This window comes from Haemorhous mexicanus, chromosome 1 (genome assembly GCF_027477595.1).
Source record: "Haemorhous mexicanus isolate bHaeMex1 chromosome 1, bHaeMex1.pri, whole genome shotgun sequence".
In the NCBI taxonomy this organism is placed as follows: domain Eukaryota; kingdom Metazoa; phylum Chordata; class Aves; order Passeriformes; family Fringillidae; genus Haemorhous; species Haemorhous mexicanus.
The window spans coordinates 128,329,873-128,346,436 of NC_082341.1; positions in this window are offsets into that span (position 1 = coordinate 128,329,873).

The window sequence follows — 16,564 nt, forward strand, 5'->3', positions numbered from 1 at the left end:
ATTCTGGCAGCTAGGTGAGAAAGGGACTATTGAAAAAAAATTAGTTTTTGGCCTATTTAGAGTATGCTGGCACAATTCTTCTTGCAATGTCTTTTGTGATGTAAACTGAGGAACTGCACCCAAATGAGGTTGTTCAGAAACCATCAAACCTAGGCCTCAAGTATCTATCAGGTGTTAACAGATTTTCAACACCATTGACTTGCATTTGATTCCGTTTGGAGATATAAAGTTGAAAGTCTGACATTCAAATCCCAAGTTTTAGGTTTTCAGTCTTTCAGCATTCCCTATTTTTTGAATATATATATATTGGTTATACCAAAATAACTCCATCTCTCTAACATTCTTTCCATTATACATTCAATGAGCCATGACCAAAGAGCTAATCTTTAAGAAATACATAGCAAAAATAAAACAAAAAGTGGAAAGAATAAAACATTTAAACTGAAACATAGTAAGTTATAATGGTTCCATTTTTATAAAATAAATCTGATTTCAATTAAAACAACCTCTGGAGGTAGACTAGTGTATATTATAATAAACGGGTAAATGTAAGGCGTGGGAAAAGTTCAGACATTCCTTCTAGCATATTGAATCAATTAATAGCATGTACAAGGAAACCCTGATTATTTGAAGGAGTGGAGAAAAATGACTTGATTCTTTACAAGTAGTGCAGACTATTATTAGTATTCCAGATAGAGTGTGTTCTGGGGAGTCCATCATATGCTTTGATCTCTCTGCATCCACAGCTGGAAACTTTGTGCCAGTCTCTGGAAGCAGCACGAACTGACAACAGTCACCTCCATCAGGAAAGTGAGTTAGTGGTTGCAAATGTTAATCAGTGGATCAAAGAACAAAAGTGAGTAAAATTGGGTCTTTTTTTTTTTTTTATCTGATTTCATTTCCTATGGCCCCAAACAATTAAAGCATTCATAAGAACTCTCTTCTCAACTTACTGCCATATCTTTTATCTGAAGCTCAACAACAGGTTTTTATAAACACACTGTCGAGGGGTTTTTGCCATCACATTTATGTCTGTATGAAATAGAACAAATAATAAAATAATAAATAATTTATCTGTAAAATCATAGTACAATTTTCAGACCTGTTCAAAAAGTAACTGAACTCTAAGTAAAATTTTTTGTATACGTTCTTATGCTTTGTAATTCTTAGATTTTGCAGAGCTGCCGTAATAAAATTTTATAATTTTAGATGTATTTTTGTCTACAGTATTTATGCAGACTCTTAATGATGAAAACTGATTTACATTCTTAAAAAGTCAATATTTAAATGAGCAAGTCCAGCTGGTGAGAAGCATCCAGCCTTTATTTCTCATAGGATAAACATATACTTGTAATTCTGTACATATATATAGCCATAAAACTAAGCCTCACCTCCCTTTGATTATTTGAGTAATTTAAATAATTTTTGCCATCTTTATTATGAAACTTTAAGCAGCATCTATAGTAATGTTTGTTGACAGGTATATATGGGTTGCCTAATTAGGGCCTATCATTTTTGTGTACTTCTATAAAAACTGTCCAACATCAAGACGAGAGTTGAAATGAACTAGATAATTGAATACTCCTGAGTCTATATCATATCATAAGCACTATGAGAACACCAGTGTGGATCCACAAGAAGAAACAAATTCTCCATAAAAATTGCACAGGTTTATGGGAAATTTTTGCAAATTTGTTATGTCTCTTTGCAAGCACCTTGCCCAAACATATAGAAAGGTGTTACTAGAAAAAAATGAACGGTTTAATGAGTTAAATTGTAGTACAAAATAATTCTTGATATGTGGGACTGTTTTCTTTTAATAGCAAGTGCTTCTACGAGCAGTGGGTTCCCTTTATAGGTCCCTTTATGTAGTCTGAAAAGCCTGTAACTTAGGTCTCTAACAAATCTGATCATTTTACAGCCTTTTAAAGATAAAATTACTAATTAAAAATATTCCATTGTCTGTATCGATTAATTTCCCATTGACTAAAGAGAAAACCCAAGACTGCTTTTGGAGATGTAGATACCTACCTTATGATCAACCTCATTTAAAAAGCTCACTGGCAAGGTCAGGGCATCTCATGTGCTGGAAATCACAACTCTAGCCCAGCACATTCCTTAATGTATTGGTGGTTTTTCTGGTTTAAACACTATGAGTCTACAAGAGAATTATATTGGACTCCTTGGCAAGGCAAAATTTCTTTTTTTTTTTTTTTCCCTCACTTTGACTAAAATGTTTAGATCTTTGCCATATTATAAAAATACCATGACAGTGTTTTCTGATTCTGTTTTATGTTTTTAACACACTTGAAAAAATTCTCAAGTTGCATAGGAAGTAATATTAAAGAAACAAATGTTGCTTTCCATTAATACAGGCATCATGTTGCATGTTTTACAGTTGTACTTTTCCCCCATCAGTTTATAAATTATATTTTAAAAATAGTCTATGTTTTGCCTAGGACACAAAGGGTTTTGGAAGAGGAACTTTCTTTTAGAATATTTTACATATAGTTCACATTGAATTAGCAATTTTAAATAAAATACATTTTTTATAGAGCAGAAAAGGAAATTCACAGAATTCCTTTGATTGCTTTGGAGATTCTGTTGGGATGTCTCAAGTTCAGAAAAGTAGCAAAGTATATGCAGCCATTCTGAATTTTTCACATTTTGATTGAATAGAAATCTTGAAATTCTTAGAGGTGTTTTTTGGATAGTAGAAACTAACAAAAATAATTTTCAAATTTAGACTTTTGGGAATGATAGAGTAAATCAAATTAAGGTTACGATATATATCATTTCATTAGAAATCAATACAGGCAAACTAATATAAATTTTAAAAAATAAATTGATAGCTTTGCCAGATTGGGTAATTAACTGATTACAGTGGTAGCAAATATGTTTTATAGGTACAAATTTACAAAACCAATTTGTGTTTTAGGATTACAACTTCCAAGATGACACCATAGAGATATTTAAATACATAATTTTGTCACAGGTGAAAGTGAGCAGAATGTTTTGCAGAGCAATCTGCCCTTTCAAAAGTTTTTTTTTTTGATCTGCACTATATGGTGCCCAAGAACTGGATCCATTACAAAAAGAGAGCATTTATAGTTTCCTTTTTCTGTAGTCAAGGAGGTGAAATAAAGATCCCTTTTAATATTAATTTCATTTTAGAATCACCTCATTGCTGGTTATCCTTCCTTACACCTTGTTAAAGTTTGATTTGACACTTCCAATAACCTAGATCAAAGATGTCATAATACATAATTGAAGGCCATATGGGACAGACTTGGTAAAAATTCATTTTGCAGGGAAAGGAATGCATCAACTTATCAGTAACCGCACTTTTAATTCAGACAAAAATTTTGTGGAAGTTGCCCCAATAAAATTGAATAGTTGAGGTTGTGCAAGGGTGAATCAGGCCAAATTTGTTATGAATTCAGTTATTTTGCAACATGTTGCTTCTTTCCCAAAAATATGGAGATGCAATACAAGTGACAAGGTCCTGAAATATAAATCACATGTGATTTCTTTCAACACAATGCTAGACATTATAATACTGGATGATTGGCAGTACGTTTTTATATATTGTTTGCATTAAATGATATTATAGATCAGATTTCAGAGTCGGTGTTTGCTTAGTGAGAGACTGATGGAATATTGCTATTCTACTTACTTATTCATTTATTATCTATTCAGTTTTCCAGGTTTTTTTTTATTTGTTGCTGTTCCTTTTAGGTATATTTCTTTGTGGTGGGCTGCTTTTGTTCTCTTTATTATTCTTTGAGTCTATGATCTGTGGAGGTAATTTTGAACAAAATTAAGAGTGCTAAATCAACATTACCAACATGCTTGTATTTGCCTGGAATGTTAACTATCTCATAAGATTTGTATTTCACATATAGTGTAGGCTTTTTATTGTAGAAGGTTATTTGAATGTCCTCTAAGAATTGCTGAATTGTGTATTGATCTAATAATTATATATGTTTTTTTGAACTTCTAGTGTCTATCCTTTTTTTGTTCCTTTATCTTAAAAATTTAATAAACAAAACATGAAAGAAAAAGGAATTTAAAAAAAAAGATGCCTAAGAATAGATCCCTGAGGCTTTTCTATTTGAAAATCTTCCATATGAGAGTTATTGTTTATGGAAATCTTCTGTGTACACTTTCTCAACTAACCTGCAACAGTCTCTATGGAGTTATCTATAAGCCCACTATCTCTGAGTTGTTAAGGAATATTTTTATGATCGATAAAAATTTCTCCTGTAAATATGTTTCTCATTGAATTAGAGATAACATTGGTGTTGTGAGGAATAGAGTGGTGTTGGTGGAATAAATCTAGATTATATTGCAGTCAGCCTTGTTTTCTGCTACAGGTATTTGAAATCCTTGAAGAGAAAATTTTCAAAAAATCTTTGTTAAACTAGAATGTGTTTATTCACTTTTACTTCTTTCTGCTGATCATTGTAGGACCTATTTAAATTGAAATCATGAGTAACTGCAAAATATAAGTAAACGTGTTAATTATTGTTGATCACTACAAGGTGCTTCAGTCTTAGGTGTTTCAGCTTAGGTGTGTTTTTTGCAAACACTAGTAGAGGTCAAGCGAAATAGCTTTAAATGGAGGATTTTTTTCCTTTTTTCAATAGACTCTAACTTTTCAACTTTTTTCCCTGTTCTTTTTGTACAGTTACTATGCTGTTACTCAATTCCCTTATATCTTTTCCTGAGGCGTAGCTATTTCAAAATAGATTGGTGAGCACAAACAGTATATATGTCTCTTCCTCATAATTCTTAAACAACAAATAATTTGAAGTTTTCTGTGTTGGTTTTGCATGGGTTGGTTTTTGGTAGCAGGGGGGCCACAGAGGTGGTTTCTATGAGAAGCTGCTGGAAGCTTCCACCATGTCCAGCAGAGCAAATCCCTGATGGCTCTGAAGATGGACATGCTGCTGGTCAAACCTGGGCCCATTAGAGAGGTTGGCAATGACTCTGTTATAACATATTTAAGAAGATCAAAACAAATAATGGGGCATGCAGGTTTTTTTCCTTCTAGTCAGAGAAGTGGAGAAGGTGAGAACGTGTGAGGGAAACAATATGGAGACACACCCAGGTCAGTGCGGGTGGAGGGGAGGAGGTGCTCCAGACACCAGAGCTGAGATTCCCCTGCAGGCTGTGGTGAGACCATGGTGAAGCAGCTGTGCCCCTGCAGCCCTTGGGGATCCATGGGGGATGCAGAGATCCACCCACAGCCAGTGGGGATCTACAGGGATTGCAGAGATCCACCCACAGCCTGTGGGGGAGGTTCCCATGCTGGAGAGGGTGGATGCCTGGAGGGGGCTGTGATCCAGTGGGAGACCCAGTGGAGAGAGGGGGCCCCTGCTTCCAGGCTGGAGCAGCCTGTCCTTGGAAGACTGCACTCCATGGAAGAATGACCCAAACCAATGTAGTTTGGAGACAACTGTGTGCACATGGGAGGGACTCACACTGCAGCAGTTTTGGGCAAACTGCTGCTCATGAGGTTTGGAGCCATGCTGGAGAAGTTGATGGAGAACTGTCTCCTTTGGGAAGGACTCCACAGTCTCATAGGGGAAGGACTCCTCTCAGGAGTTTTCTTCAGCTGCAGAAGAAAACCTTGGATGATGAACTGACCAAATCCCCATCCCCTGTCTCCCTGTGCTGTTTGTGGGAAGGAGGGAGGGGTTGGGGGAAGAAAAAGTGGTTTTTAAGGGCTTATTTTACTTCTCATTATTCTCCTCTGACTCTGTGAGTAATAAGTTGTACCTCTAAGCTGAGCCTGTTTTACCCTTGGAGACTTTTCTCCCAGTCCTTATCTCACCACATAAGCCATTCATTAATTTTTCTCTTCTCTGCCAAGCTGTGGCAGGGGAGGGTGAACAAGCAGCTTTCGTGGGTACCTGGAGCTTGGCCAGTATCAAAGCACGATATATATTATACAGCGTGTATTTATTTTGCCTCCGTACCAAGACTTTAAACATCTTCTCCTTACTGTTGATTTCGTTTTTGGCGTCAGATATCTTGATTTTTTTTCATCACGAAAGATAGCTTTCAACCTGTGGCCTAATTTTGCATGGGTTTTGAGTTTTTAAAAATACATGAGGATTTTTGCATAGATATCAGGAGGCTCTCAATAGTCATTTCAGAAGCTTTCAAAATTTGTTTTTCTTCCGGAAGTTTTAATGCAAACTTCATTCAATGAGCAAACTCTTAGGAATTGCATGTGCTGAACTTCTGTTTTGTTTCAAGAGCATGTACGGATTCATCACATTTTTTCACTTTTTATAGATTTAGTTAGAAAACAACATTAACCATAGGCTTCTAACTGAGGTCAACGTTTTTTATTGGTTCTTGGGAATGATCAGAATCCATTGTGAAGTCTGACTATTTGTTTCAACATCCTTTATTAACAGCTGTTGACTTTGTTAGAAATTAGTGAGTGAATAGCTCCATTAGTTTCTTTATGATGCAATGGAGAATATAGCATTGGTCAATTGAATTCTGTCCTGAAGCTCTTATATTGTCGTTAACTGTAGTTTATCTTGTCTCTTATGTTTTAAGATGCATAAGAATTTAAAAGAAGGGAGGTTTAGGATGGTGTTAATCATAAGTGTCTTCAGTATGGTTATAACATGTACATGTCATTTAGGTTAATGAAGAAGGTAAAATGAAATGTTCAAGTTGTTTTTTTGAAAATTGAGACAACCAAAAACTACAGATTTAAAGCTAAATATTGAATACATTAAAATACAGGCTAAAGGTTTTTTAAAGAGGTTTAAGTAGCTTTCCATGTGTTTTAGATAATCAGATAATCTCAGTCCTCCTGGAATGTTCTTTGTTACATTTTTCCTTGGCTATGTATTTCTAATCACTAGTTATAGGATCGCTCTTCTGACTTAGCATGATTTATAGTACTACTTTATGATCATTACAATGTTTGCTGGACTGCAGGTCCTAACCACATGAATCCTCTGTATTTCTAAAAATCTCTGGCAAACACAAAATAAGAAATCTTTTCCCTATCATTGCACATAGGCTGACTTTTAAAAAATTGCTATATCTGTATTTCAACATTGAAAAGGAATAGTCACATAAGTTGTCAAATAGGCTCTCTGCAAAAGAACATAAAACCTTTTCTAACTGGTAGAAATTATTGTATATCATGCATATATCATAATATGACAGTTAACAAGATCCTTCCAACCTTTAAACTGTGATATGAAATGTTTCTAGTACTGATTTTGAAAGATGCATTACTCTAACATTGAATAGCAAATCAATAAATGCATATCCTAAATCCAAGTCCAGAAGTGTTCTTATTCATAAATACTTAGGCATTGTCTGCTTACTTAGTTACTGCATCATTTGAGAGTTCTAGGGATTATTCCATAACTAGAAAACCACACTGAAATGATCACAAAGGCAGATAAAAATTTTGTGTGAGCAAAAGGCCATCTTTCCTAACACATCATGTCTTTGGATTTTGGAATATTACAGGTTGTCTTGTTAATTTGTCAAAGCATTTTATTTTATTATCTACTATTCATATTTCTGTGTTTAAGATTCTGCCTGTGCCCATATTTACAATAGATCTGTTTGGTTTTTTTGTTTTCTTGTAGTTATATTATTATAAAGCAATATGTCCCACTTTTGAACGTTTGTTTCGCAGTAGGAAGGTTTGCTATCATAGAATAATGAAATGTATTTTGTTGGAAGGGATCTTAAAGATCATCTGGTTCCAACCCCTCTACTGTAGGCAGGGACACCATCCACTAGATCAGGTTCTCACAGGCCCATCCAGCTGGGCCTTGAACCTCTCCAGGGATGGGGCATCCACATCTTCTCTGGGAAACCTGTTCCAGTGTCTCACCACCCTCACTGTAAAAAATTTCTTCCCATTCCAAACCTACTCTTTTTCAGCCATTCCCCCTTGTCACTACATGTTCTGTGAAAGATTCCACTCCAGCTTTCTCGTAGCCTGCTTTAGAGGTATGGCAGGCTGCTAAAATATTTTCCTGGGACCTTCTCTTCTCCAGATCTCTCAACCTGCTTTCATAGGAGAGGTGCTCCAGTCCTCTGAGCATCTTTTCTGTAGTCTCCCCAACAGGTTCAAGTTCTTATTTTGGGGAGCCCCAAACCTGGACAACGTATTCCAGGTGGGGTTTCAAGGGGGAAGAGTAGAAGGGGTGAATCATCTCCCTCAACATTCTGGTCAGGCTTGTTTAGATAAAGCCCAGGACACAGCTGGCTTTCTAGGATGCAAGTATGCATTTCCAGGGCATGTAAAGTTTTTCATACATCAAGACCCTCAAGTCCTTTTTCTCAGGGATGCACTCAATCCATGACATGCTATGTTTCTGCACATAGAGTACTTGGATGAAGAAAATTTGGGCACATGGTGGGATTCTTGGAGCTGTAGTGTGCAGGGCCAGGAGCTGGACTTTGATATCCTAGTGGGTCCCTTCCAGCTCAGGAAATTCTGTGATTCTATTCTATAATGCTATGAAAGCCTGAGACATGAGGGAAGGTCCTGGCAATGGAGGAGAACTATGGAGATACTGACACTCATTACTATGAGTGGATTCCCAGAATGAAATCTGAACCTTTTGCCCAGCCACTTCAGGCCCGTAGCAAAATTTTGGAGTGAAAGGGAGTTAAAGAGTAAGGAATCATGAAGATGGAGGCAGAGTGAACAAGTGAGTATGTAAGATAATCCAGTAGTGTCATAGCTCACATCCTGTTGATTATTAAATACATGCTACTACCCAGATGCACTCGGGGTTGTTGACATCTTTCTTGAGACAAATGGACTTGTTTGCATGGACCAAGCAAACCTATTTTCCAAGGGTTTCCAAAAGAACCAGCAATGTTTTTACAGAGAAAGACAAATTTAAATAATTTTAGATTTTGCTTTAGAGACTCGCTGCTTCATTTTGTTTTTCTGAATGGCACTGGACAGTCCCTGAAAAACCTTCAGGCATTTCTTGAAATTCTTAGTGACAAATTAATAGAAACAGTCTTAGTACTATTTTCTAGAAATACACCACAAACATGACAAAAGGCTTTTGTTGACTTGAAAGGAGAATACAGTGGTAGCCTTGCCCATATCCTGAATTTGATATTAATGATATTTCTTGCAAATCAGATTTTTGGGTATTGGTGGCTTTGGTCATATGAAAATATGCCATTTTGATTTTTTTTTTTTCTCATTACTATAATTAAGTAATTTTGCATATGGAGAGTAAAAGGTTTTCATTCAGTCCACTGCCAAGGAAATGGAAGAGTATTAAAGTCCACACAGTACACATTGAAAAAAAAAGTGCTAGAGAACAAATGTGTTGCTTCTTGGTTTCTGACAGAAACTATTACATTTGTAAGATTTTGCCTAGGAAATAAGCTCTAGAGAGATTCTTTCAAATATCTCAATGGAACCATTTGCTAGGACTTTAGGAAAAACCCTTGAGAAGTCCATGAAAAACAGAATTATAAATTTCACAGCTGATTGATGTATTAGCATAAAAGTCTAGGATTTAAATATTCTCATAAGTAGGATAAAACCCAACTTAGTTTGTTATGGATATGTACTTCATAATTAATCCTGTAGTAGTTAATGAGATGTGAGACCTGAGTCTAGCTTTTCCATGTTTGAACATTGACAGCTTCTGTCTTACACACTAATAACAGCTCTTTTATGACTAATTTTCATTAGAATTACAGGTTTTAAACATCTCTGAGATGCATTCTTCCTGATGTCGAAGACAAGAGCATTGCCATCCCGAGAGTATTGAGGAGGACAATGAGACCATTACTTCCTGTCAGATTTATTTGAATTGACCAGTATTTTTAAATGCATTTGTGGGTGCACAGACAGAAAGAGAGACATAGCCCTGATTGTGTAGGTCTCATTTTCTTCAGAAACCAGGAAATAATCAGTAATCATGCATGCTCTTCCTCAAACCCAAGTTCCACCTCTCACCAGGATAAAATTAGTTGAAAGAGAATAAAAAGAATAAAAACAAGCACTAGAAAACACAACTTAAAACTGAAATAGGAGATGCTGGTTGCTTAGGCTTTGATAAAATAAAGCCTTCTTTGAAGATGTAAATGTATACAGCTACAAGGGAAAACCATGATCAGTTCTCAGGTTCTGACAGAAAGTGCTGCCTAGGCTGAACTTGTACCATGCTTCACTCAGCTAATTTTACATTGGACACCCAGCTGAGCAGTGGAAATAAAAAACTATCACACTTCCCTGTTCTGTAAACTTGGCAGTGTCTGTCCTCTGAGCTCTTCCCAGCAGTATCTGCCCCGAGAGTCTCTGCAGTTGTTTGGACGGTGTTACCTCCAACAAAACGCAGAAAACATCTCTCTTTGAAATACAATCTACCTAAAATAATTTTAAAAGCCAAAGTAGCTCTTATGTGGAAGTGTTGAGTCTCTCCAAAAAGCATTAATTGCTAAATATTGCCAAAGATTTTGATTAATATTCTGCTGCATATAATTTTGAGCAAATCAGTGAATACATTTAATACACTTGTTGAAGGAAATATCTTCTTTTAAAAACATGTAAGCTATGAAACCCTAATGATATGAAAGAGGAAATAAAACAACCTAGATTTATTTAAAACAAAAAGTCAGTTTGGGGTTACCTGTAGAAGATTAATTAACCCTTTTCCAGTTACTTAGCAAGTGTTACCTCAATAGAAAAATTAAATACAGTGCAAATACACTTTCTCACAACTTATTAGGATTTACAGGATTTACATGAAATAATAAGAACAGAATTCATGGCAATTTGTGCTGACATGAAGCCATGACATTTTACTTTGCAAACAGCAAAAAGAAAAGTTTTTTGTTCAGAACCTGATCGAGGTCTAGCTGCAGACAAAAAAATAGTGGGGAAATCCAATGGAAAACTACAGATCATGCTAAAAATAAAGTGATTTTAATCTGAATATATATTTAAGATAAGAGATAGCTTAAGACAATATATAAAACTAAGAATAAGGGCAGTTGTCTTTATCATCAAAGATTATTAAGAACCTGATTCATGATCTAATTGTTATTGTACTGGGTTCTGTTACAGATAAAGAACAAAAGATAATCCAAAATAAGGCTATTTAAAAATATCAGGAATAGTAGTCTGACAGGAGAATGAAGTATATTGACTTCATTGCTAACAAATTTAGAATTTAATTAGGAATTCATATGGAAGGATATCTGTCTTAAACGATAAAGAGATTACAGAAAACTTGACGGATTTCTTTTGCATGGATCTTCACAGAGAATAATCTAGACCTACTTTCCTACATGTAGGGAAGGTATCAGATGATGGAACAGGTCAAGAAATTAAATTTAAACAAATAACAGCAACTAGATTCACCTAAGCCTAAGATTGATTAAATAACTAATTACTTAACTACCTATATTGATGCATAAAATAATGTAATTTATGTATAGCATAAGCCTGTATGTTTGTCAGTTTTTAGCCTTCTTGCCAAATAGGTTGCCAAAGGTATTCCCAAGAAGCCTAGGGCAGTGAACTTCTTTTCAATATAAATCCTTGTCCCATTGCTCTTGGATATTTTTCAAGAGAAAGGTGTGGCTTCTCGCTTTTAGGTATTGCTTGTGTTGCCTTTTCATTAAGCATTCATTATTTGCTGAAAAAAATATATTTTATCTCTGGCAATTCTTATGCACAATTGTCATGTTTTAGGCAGAATATTCTCCAAGTTAGTTTACTCCTGCTAAAATCACATGCTGCTTCCCCTCCCTCTCCAGCTGGAGGTACAAAAGGTAAAGATCACAGGTTGAGATACAACAATTTCTTGGAAACAGCAATGAGATAAGAAAACAAACAGTAACAGCAACAATATGAATAACTAAAGGTATTAGTAAAGATTTATATGGAAAGTCCCCAACAACAAACAATATCAGACCATTCGGTCTGCCATGTTTTCTTGGAAGGAAACCTTTCTTCCCAGAAGAGAGACAATTCCCCTTGCCCTGGCAATGACATGAGGTGGTACAGAGTAATCTCCCTTCCAGTTACTGGAATCCTGCCTTGTTGGAACCAGGACAACAAAGTAGGCTACATTCTTCAATCCAGAGTAATTTCACTACATTACAGACAACTCTGTTTTATACTTCTGTGCTGGTGGGTTCTATTCCATGACTACAAAACCAGCTAATTTATATAGACAAATCTTTCAACAATCTTGACAGCTGCTAAGATTTAAGCATTGGCTATATCATAAGGTTCACTCAGTCTCCTTCAGTGCTGTTGAACTCTGGTCTTCATAGCAGATCCACAGGTCTGTCTTTTCAGAACTGTCCACTTGCCATAACAGCTTTTCTAATAAAATTAAAATTTCCCTAGAAGCATGAAAATGTATTTGCTATATTCACCGATTTTGCATATTCAATGATTGGTTTTAGAATATTATGTCAGATATATGATAATTTCTTGAAAAAGCAGATCCTAACAGTTATCCTCGTTAGTCAGCCAGACCTTGAAACCTTAAAACAAAATGAAATCAACCTAAATGCTTGGCAACTCTACTATTGCAGAATATTTAAAGAGGAAAACAGAGGTTTTGAGATCCATACAGGTATGAAACATACATACATAATATACATACACGTATAGTACTGGCACTGGTGAAGCCACATTTCAAGTTCTATCTCCAGTTCTGGGCCCCTCACTTCAAGAAAGTTGGTGCAACATGATCAGAGAATGACAACAAAGTTTGTGAGCAGTCTAGAGAGTAAGTCTTAAGAGGTGTGGTTGAGGGAGCTGGGGTGGTTTTCTGTGGAGAAAAAGGAGGCTTAGTGAAGATCTTTTCACTCTCTGCAATTACCTGAAAGGAGGTTGTAGTGAGCCTACATCTCCCAGGCAGCTAGTAACAGGACTTTAGATAATGGTTACAGGCTGGAGTGGTTCAGGTTGGCCATTAGGAACAATATTTTTATTGAAAGGGTTGTCAAATATTGGAATGCACTGCATAGGGCAGTAGTGGAGTCACCATTCCTGGAAGTGTTCAAGAAATGATGGAACGGGCACCTAGTGTTATGGTTTGACTGATACAGTTGTGTTCAAAGGCTGGACTTGATGATTTTGGAGGTCTTTTCCAGACTTTATGATTCTGTGATTACACGATTTGGTAATGGTCATATACCTGCTCAGAATTTTGGGCTTGTGCTTAAATTTTTGTGAAACTTTCATCTACTGTGTGCCTCTCATAATAGCCGTGACTGGTTGTAACATGAGATATCTTTTGTTTTATTATAGTGTTGTTAGCAATTGGTTTTTTTAAGACTTCTAGTGAGGGCTTGTCTAATAAGAATATTATCTCTGAAGTCATATATCTGAAATATTTTCTGCTTTTTCTCGTATGTATTGTCTTAAGCTTGACTAAGAGTGTTTTTCATGAACTAAAAAAAAGCATAACTCAGTGTGTCTTTAAATTGCTTAAAATTATAATGCAAAAATTTTTTTGTGCCAAAGACTGTGTAACACAATGTTGTCTGTTACAACAGGCTCTATAACATTATGGGACCAGTCACCTGGTAACAGAAAGGGTAATTTTCCTTTTCTTCATGGATGACCCAATGTCTTTTTGCTTGCATTTTATTTCACAGACATTAAAACACTACCTTGAGAAGATTCAAAGGTATAATCTCTTATTTTTCTCTGTAAAAGGCAGCACTGAAAATTTATTCTTTCCATTTTGCCTTTTTATTTTAGGCGAGGGGAAGGGGTGGGAGGCGTAGTGTGAGTGTAATAGTACTGAATTAAACCATAGAATCATCAAATCATAGAATAGTTATCTGTTTATAGAAATTGAATGTTGGAGCATTTAGGTGGTTACGTCAAAGACATTTTCTTCCAAATCTCTTATAGACCATAAATTGGTTACTTTGGATTGCCTGTAGCAATAAATATTTTTCTAATGAAAACATGCATTGTGAAAAAGTCCATGGATTTTTACATGGCTCTTGGAGTTTTTTGAAATCACCAGCAGTCAATTTAGTTGCTCTAATCTTTAAACCTAAGGGTCTAATTCTGACAAAGTCTTTTGATATGTTTTCATTACTTTCCTATGATGTTTGCTTGGAGAGAACTATAGAATATTGCAACAGAGATTCATATTAGAATAAGATTCATCCTCAGTTTTCTGAGATTCACAAAATTTGTCAGGCATTCATTCAGTGCACAACAGCATAATGCTGAAAAGTCTCATTAAGAAAAAAAATTATTTCCATACAGGACACATTATGGTCACTGTGCAGATGATCTTTAAAAATACAGTTAAAATTTAGCATATTCAAGTTTGTCAGTACCACAGTAGCCATAAACCTATTTGCTATTTAGTCATTTAACACAATTATTTACTCTTCAAGAGATATACAGTTACTATAGCAACAGCTACATTTACAGTCCCAGAATAAATGGAAAGCCTAATCTGTCCAGCCAGTAAAGCAAAAAGCTTTTTAAAATGTAGTTTATCTGTTGCCTTTATAATAGAAATTAGTGGCACTCAAATTATGAACCATGATCTGGTTGCAGACTGCCAGCTTTGATCTTGAAGGCAACTGTTACACCCAGCCTCATGGTTTGACTGCATGTTCAGTAGCTTCGACAAGTGACAGTAATATACTCTTTTATTTTCTTCTTTTTTTTTTTCTTTAGACTATGATAAGATGACAGATGCAGACAGAATAAATTAGAGAATCTTTAGCTGGCTCTTTTTGTGGTTGAAATGATCAGTAACCTAGGGTGAAAAAGAGCTACCTTTCACATAAAACGTTAATTTAATAGCAATGAAATAAAAATTAGAAGTAATCATTTTTTTTAGAAGTGCTACAATTTTCCTCATAAAAAGACATAAATTAGAAAATTTTCAAAAGAGAGTTATAGAACTCTTTGCAGGCTTCCTTAGTGCTCAAGGAATTTCTGTGTGCAAGTTGATATGAATTGGTTTTACAAGTTAAATTAGACTAAAATAAGATATCACTGTATTCAGCAGTGTGCTTGCAAAAACTTACATTGCCTTATGTTCAGAACCTGGCTTCTTCAAAATAAAAATATTTGCTACAAAAATGATAGTAAGGTGATCCATTTGGCATGGTACAGTTTTATATTAAATATGATATTAAATAATTATTCTTGTTACTAAATTACCAAACCTTATAGGTGTCTGCACAAGGTCTCATGTGAGGAACAAAGCTCCTTTGGTCTATGCATCAAATCAGTTGAGCATGATTTGCCCCCTGTGTCAACAGTGGGTCACTGAGGTTTGGTCGATCAATGCCTGGCTTGCTCGTCCTCTCTGGCCTGCAGGTGTTGGTAATGTGGCATATCAAAGAAACACCTCAACAGACCCTTTTAGCCAGCAGCCATCAGTAGGAATGGCTATGTTCTGGCTTTAAAGTGGTGATATTCTTGCTCTTCATAAAAATTAAAAAAAAAAGTTTGATGTATTTTTGCTGTTCTTGATATTTCAATGCTCTTAAAACTAATGCTAAATCTAAAATGCTTTACCTTCAGCATTTGTCATTTTTCTTCCATTTTAATATGTATTATCTTATGAAAAAAACAGGAAATTTCTGCAGTATAAATATACTGCCTTAGCTGATTTTCTCCTCCTAATTATTGCAAAGACTGAAGAAAAAACTTTTCCTGACAGATACATAAAACCCTTTCTTGAAGTTTGATTTTCACTTTTAAAAGTAGTGCTTCTTGGAGCTTTTGTTCATGATGTTTTCAATGAAAGAAAATTCCTCTGTATTCTTATGCAAGGAAAGCATCTAGATTCATGTTTGAAGAAAGCTGGAATATTTTCAAGCTTAAGGGCTCCTGGTGGGAGTTCATGTGAAACAGTCTCTTCAGATAAGAAGAGTGGAAAATAGTCAGTGTTTGCAGATGTACTGAAACAATCTCTAATCAGTAGCACATCCTACTACCTATATCTTGATTACTGCATAGTAGGGAGATATTTGGCAGCCAGCTGGTCTGAGATTTGAAAAAAATAACCCAAACTATAGCAAATTATAATGTTAGGATTAAGCAAAAATTTTCTTAAAACTAAAACCTACATATTTTTCTAATTTGTGAAGAAATTATATTGTATAATATGTGTGATTTTAATGGAAAAGATGTATCAAAAGCTGCAGCCATTGGTTTTACCTTATTTCACATATATTTAAAGAATTATGATAATGTGCTAAAAAATGATTATTAAGGAAGGATGTGGAATGGCACTTCACATTCTTCCAGAGCACAGAGCTGAACTGAATGGAAACAGCTGTAAATTGAATATCAAATTCAGCCTTCTGAATCCAAGAAGTACTGAAATACAGAAAACACTCATACAGTCTTAACTCTACCTGCATTAACAGCAGTCCAATCTGGTCATGACATGTGCATTTACTTTTTCATTGGCAGAACAAATAGGAAGTGTTTAGCCCTATATTAGAATGAATGAATTCAATCTCAAGGCCTCCTTGTAGTAATCAATGAGTTGTTCCTTCTCTTGTATTCTTT